This window comes from Puma concolor, chromosome C1 (genome assembly GCF_028749965.1).
Source record: "Puma concolor isolate L17-30 chromosome C1, mPumCon1.1.hap2, whole genome shotgun sequence".
Classification (NCBI taxonomy): Eukaryota; Metazoa; Chordata; class Mammalia; order Carnivora; family Felidae; genus Puma; species Puma concolor.
The window spans coordinates 155267092-155273743 of NC_141674.1; positions in this window are offsets into that span (position 1 = coordinate 155267092).

A 6652-nucleotide genomic window follows, 5' to 3' on the forward strand; every position below is an offset into this window, starting at 1 on the left:
TTGTCATTTACCATAATGCATCAGTTCTAGGCCCCTCTCCTTATCATCAAATGGTAAAAGAGAAAAAGACGGACGTAGAGATGAAGAACAGAAATTAATACTGTGAAAACTGTACTTAGAATAATGCAAAGAAGAATATTTAAAAAAGATGTAATCCTTAATGTTGACTTGATTAAAAAAAAAAAGTTATTAGGCCTGGAATATCAATCCAACAGTTGTAATTACTACTAAGGAACAAGAGGAAATAGGGTAAATTATCACAGTTGTTAACAAGATCATAAGCATGTGGATAAGGACCACACTGTGTGTTCACTGTTATTGCCTCAATGCCTAACATAGTTTCTGGCAAACAGGAAATGCTGAATTAATGAATAAATGAAAGTAACTGCTTGTTATTTAATGTCTATATGCATGTACTATATGCATTCATAGAAATAATACCAATCAAAATCGTTGATATGTGAGGGTTTATAACGTGAGGCACTGTCCTAAGATGTTTATATGCATTGAATATAATACATAATTGAATATTTGTAACAACTTAAAATGTGGGTTTTATTACTATGCAGGTATGGTGAAGCTAACAGATTAGATGATGGTCATTGATAGGCTAACTTGTTACTCACAGTTCCCAGGAGGAGGGGGGCATACCATGCCACACAGGACCATATGAGGCAGCAGGTCAAGGTCAGTCAGGAGGCAGAGGGGTGAGGGGAAAGCATGGACAATAGCCTTTATTATGGTTTTCACAGTAAGGAATGGGTGAGGCAAGGTAAAGCAGATTGAGCAGGTTTAGGACCGGATAGTTTGAATAATTTCTGTAAGTCCAGGCTATAGGAGTGATTCCTAGTTGTTCAGTACCTGGCCCCACGGTGATTTAAGGCAGACAGATAGTGTCCTAGACTGCAGGAGTCTGATAAAAGGAGGTGGGTGGAGGTATGGATTTGTGATTTGCTAGTTTGCATATCAAAGTTGTGCTCACAGGCAAGTTGTTTGCTATGTCTAAGAATTAACTAGCCCTAGGAGAGTCAGTCCCTTCCTGGGTCCACAAGGTCCCAAGATGTCAAAGAATTATAAAATACAGAAAATGTTTTTAAAAACACAATTAACACAAAACCTCATGAGGTAGGAATTATTATTATACAAACTTGTAGATGAGCATGGAGGCATGGAAAGGCTAAGTAATTTTCCTAAGGGAACACAATTAGTAGATGATGAAGCTGGGTTTCAAACCAGATAGGGAGGCTTCAGAGAGTCAGTTCTTAACTGCCATGCTATATTTCCCATGTGCACCGTGAACAATGATTAAGTAAGGCCAAGAAACCTAGATAGTATAAGTATACACAGAACCAAACAACCAAGAACTGAATTAATAAAACCATGAGTATAAATGTATTTAGTTTAGTGATTAAAATCTTGGTGAGACATAGATGGGTCATTAGATTAGGGACAACTTTCCTTCCTTTTGTTATGAGGAAGACTTTATAGATGATGTTAGTTTTTTGTTTTTGTTTTCCTTTGTTTTCTAGAATGAGAAGAAAGATGGGTATCTTTGGGACACAATAAAGGCTATGTTTATATCTTCTAAAGTATTGCAACTTTTTTTTTTTACATGAGTTTCCCACATTAGACACTGGCCATGTATGGAAGAGACTATCTTATTTACCTTAGTATCTACCTAATACCTGCTATATAATAGGCATTGTCCTAGAATGTGTCAAATATGGAAACTCTGGTGATAGAGTAGTCCTATGGGTAGATGATGACATAGGATAGAAATATATATATATATATATGTATATATATATATATATATATATACATATATATATATATATATATATACATATATATATACATATATATATATGTGTGTGTATATATATATATATATATATATATATATATATATATATATATGTAAATCAATATGAGGTACAGGCTTTTAAAGACAGTGGCCTGGCATGGATTGCTCTGAACTTCATGTTCTAAACCTATATTTCTTCCTTATATAATAGTCCAGAAAGTACTATTGGAAGGAAATAAGTACTTAGCCTGAGACTATTTCTTTTATTCAGCAGCCCAACATACTCCCGAGATCATTGTTCCCATGGTCTTTACTCATTAGTTATACAACTGGGAGCTCTTAGAGTGGCCCAGCTGTGCTGAGGCCAAGCTCAAAGAACTTGGAGAGATCATGATGGGAGACAGTTAAATATTTAAAGGTAATAAAAGGAGCAAGGATTAGTATTGCAATAAAATGCCATTAAACATAAAAAAAAAAATCAAATCAGCATATTTCTGCGTAGGGTTGGTGGTTCATTTCACATCCCTTAATCTGTAGGATGATATTTGTTTCTCATGGGAGAACACGTCACCAAACATATTAGAGTTAATTGCATTTAGCTATTTTAGATTGTGAAATGAATGCGCATTGAATATTAGGCTGTTCCTACCACAGTGTTTTGCAGAAAGTGCAAAGCAAGAGGGCATATTTCCACATGTTTATTTAAATTTTAATTGCATTTTGAAGAAACTCAGGAGCCTGTAGTTAAGATTTGCAGATATGAGAATCTGGGTCATCATAGTAGTGCACAAACTCTATCACTAGGACTTTGTACGTCACTGTTTATGAGAAATGACTTAAATAGTTTTTTCTCCTATGCTTAGCAAGTCAATAAAAATACTTCAGAGAATTATTATGCGAGGTAAAATGGATTAATCCTGTTTATCACATTGGATGGATTATTTCTTTTTGGTGTCTGGTTCAGGTGGTTCAAAATGCAGTTTCCATGAATAATTGCTAGAGCTATTAATTGAAAATGTAGACTTTGGAGTCATTTCCTTATATGACCTCGCAGAAGGCTATAGCTTTCAACTCCCTGCTTTATTTCAAGCCAACCCAGTTTGACTGACCATCTTTTTCTTTTATTAATATCTGTGGGGCAAGAAGAGAGCAAAGTCAAAAAAATTTCTTTCTTTTTGTGATCAATGTCAGAACAAACTGGATGTGGCCTATTGTTTTTATCATTTATTATTTTTTCAGTATTTCTTTGCTTGTTTTTATTTATTCTCATGTGACTGCTACAGCAGTGGCAGTAGGACAGGAATTTGCCTGAGTCCTGTGTTTACTAAATAATTTTTAGCAGGTGGCCAAACAAACTTATACTATCAGTTAATTTGCGTTTAAATTTGTGAACTTTTATACTTATTTTCAAAGAAAAATTTCAATAAGAAGCAGGGCATAATAAATTTGATAGCTAAATATACTTTTTAAAGGATTCTTCAAAAATGTTTCTAATTTATACTGTTAATTTAATTCAATTAAATGAAACAATTTTTTGAGTACCCACTATGTGACAGCCATGTACCATGCTAGGATTACTAATATGAATAACACATAAGCCTTGCTTCCAAGGAAAGATTGAGTTATTAATTTTATTTTTAGTTGTTGAATTTTATACATGTGAAATAGGCGCTCAGTACAAACTGATGATTATAAAAGTTTGAAAATTTTAGTTGGATCACATTCCTAGATCTTACATTGGAATGTTTATGTTTAACCAGCTAATACTCCTATTTCTAGAAAATAATAGAAATATCATGTAAAGAAAAGTTTTGTAAAAATAACTTCATCATTTCTAGAGTTTCTTTTTCTGGTCACACCTCCTGACCTGATAAGCTTTTCATTGTCCTTGAAGGTGGATCTAACTTAAGGTAAAACAGCAAGCATTTTTGAGCTGTATGCTGGGGCTGGATTTTAAAGAAGTCCCATCTTATCCTTTGTTGATCAAAGTCATCAAAAGCTGTCTTTGAACAGTGGAAACATAATCTTGATATTTTGGGTGAAGATTTACAGCCTCCCACTCTTAGATCAATGACAGCAAACTTTCAATAAGCAGTCCTTAACTCTGTACTGAGTCCTTTATAACCGTTAACACGTTTAATCCTCAATACATCCCTAGGAGTTAAACTGCACAGTTTAGGAATTAGAAACATACCCTCTGGAGCCAGTTGGTCTGGGTTTGAATCTACTGGTATGTCCCAATAATATCCCACATATAACATTTCACAACCAGAACCTATTGTTTTTGCCTACCAACATGCCCCTGTAAGATTTGCTATCTTAAACATTGCTAGTGCCATTTTTATCTATTCCCCAACTCTGAAATCTGAAACTCATCTCCAGGCCTGCCTTTCTTTTCCTCCTAAGTTCTAATACTATTTATTCACAATTCACCCTTATCCACTGTATTCAAAGTAGCTAACAGCGTGTTTATGGAGGCCCTTCCACTAACCACTTCTTTTGTCTTTTAGTCTTACCCTGCTCCAATCTATGACCGTAGGACATCCCACAAATCTGATTGTGTCAGACCCAGCTCAGAGTCCTTAGATTTCCCCCTTTGCTGTCAGTTCATTTATAGAAAACTTTAGGCAAGTACCTCCATCTACCAGATATTAAGTTAGATGTTGGACCATTCATACACCCGTAGTTTACTATGATAGACATAAAACAATTATAATAATGAAACATAAGTGTAATAAAGGCATGAATAATATATACAGGTAGGGTATGGCTTATCTGTGAAACCAGTATACAATGTGAGGAATTCGAACTGGTTTTCAAAGATTAGCTGGAGTTTGCCAAGAGGGTAGATCAGGGGACCCTTTCAAGTATATTCTGGGCAAATGTACTAGAAGGTGAAAATATAGTTTAGACTTTGTTCAGAGCATTCAGAATTCTTCCATCCAAATGATGATCCAGCCTAATGATCTCCCAACTCATTCAGCAATTAGTCTTCCATATAGATAGAATGAACCAAGTTTTCTCATATTTTTTTCATTTTCTTAACACTTTTTTTTTGAGAGAGAGGAGTGGGGAGGGAGGAGGGGCAGAAGGAGAGGGAGAGCAGACTCAAGCAGACTCCATACCCAGCGCAGAGCCCAACACAGGGCTCAAACTGACAATGGTGAAATCATGACCTGAGCCAAAATCAGGAGTCGGATGCTTAACCAACGGAGCCACCCAGGCGCCCCTCAACACTTTTTTTTTTTCTCTGTAATGTTATGAACCACCTAACAAACTACTACACAACCAGTGGTGTTTCTAAACTCATTTTACTAACTTATTCCTGCTCCCCCACCCCCACCCCAGCCCCTACTCCCAGGCTAAGTTTTTTGTGGCTCCTCTCTGTGTATTGATTTGTTCCAGGGCTAGTTCAGATCTTACAGTGGCTATTTTGCATTTAGGTATAGCCTAGATACAACTAGGTCTTCCACATGAACTTTTAATAGCTGTGCTTTGCACTCTCTGACCTTGTCCACTCGAATAAGAGAATCAGCATGTCTTTCCTGGAAATGAAATATTTTGAACTATGAGAGGCAGAGGCTGCCATCCCAAAGGGAGATCTACAAGCTTCTGCTCATTACTGGGATGTCGTGGTTTCTCTACTTTCTGAAGCTTGCTTGTTCAACATTTTTTAATTTTATGAGCTACTTCATTATGCTTCTAAATCAAGTTCCTTTTTTTCTCTTTTCTTTTTTTTTACTTTTTTTTTTTTTTTTTTTTTTTTTTTGCTTAAGCTGTCTAAAATTGATTGCTATTTTCTGCAACTGAAAACAAAAATGAAAAAAGCCCTAGGGGTGCCTTGGTGGCTCAGTCAGTTGAGCACTGACTTTGGCTCAGTTCATGGTCTCATGGTTCTGTGAGTTTGAGCCCCACATAGGGCAGGCAATGCAAAGCCCACTTTGGATCCTCTGTCCCCTCTCTCTCTGCCCCTCCCCTATTTACACTCTCTCTCTCAAAATAAATAAATAAATAAATAAATAAATAAATAAATAAATAAGCCTTAAATATGACATTCAAACCACATTTCATAAAATGAGTGATTTTCATGTACATGTCCCTTATTCATCTATGAATTCATTGAAGACAGTGATTGGCATGTAATAGGCCCTCAATATTTGCTGAATGAACAAATGACTGAATTAATGGAATACACTATTTGGAGTTCAATTCCAATTTTCTGGGAACACGTTATTTAAAATTAAGACCCCAAAGCATCAACAACTTAAGATGTATTTATTACTTGGGACTGCACAGTGATCAACAAATGCCATACTATGTCTCCTGCAACACAGACTTGTCATTCTCTGTCCAGTCAGATTACTAGCAGCTGGGTAACACCTGCTCTCTGCCAATAGTCTTGTTGAGAGGCCCTGGGACTGACTGCACGGTGAAGGCAAAGGAGAGCTTGTGTTATTGGGGATACAAACACTGCAAAGTCAGGGCAGGTGAATTAGGCTCTGAAGAAATGGCTAAGGAAAGATAATTTACCTGGGACCAGAGTGGGGCCCATAGAGAAAAAAAAAAGATAAAAAGTGAAAAATGGTGACAGAATATTTTTGACAAAACAGTAAACTTTTGGCCATTTTTGAAATAATTTATGTGATAGTGTACTTAAACTTTCTTGTTATTTTTATTTTTTGGTGTAGTGTTTATAGAGCTGTAAATGCATTTTTAAATGTTGTATGTCATTTTACCTAAATGTGTTTATGTTAAATCTGTTCATATTTTAGCTCTGATGATTTAGTCTTATATCTACCTTTTTATATCTTCTTATACCACCTCGCTGTTATAGCCATTACCCCA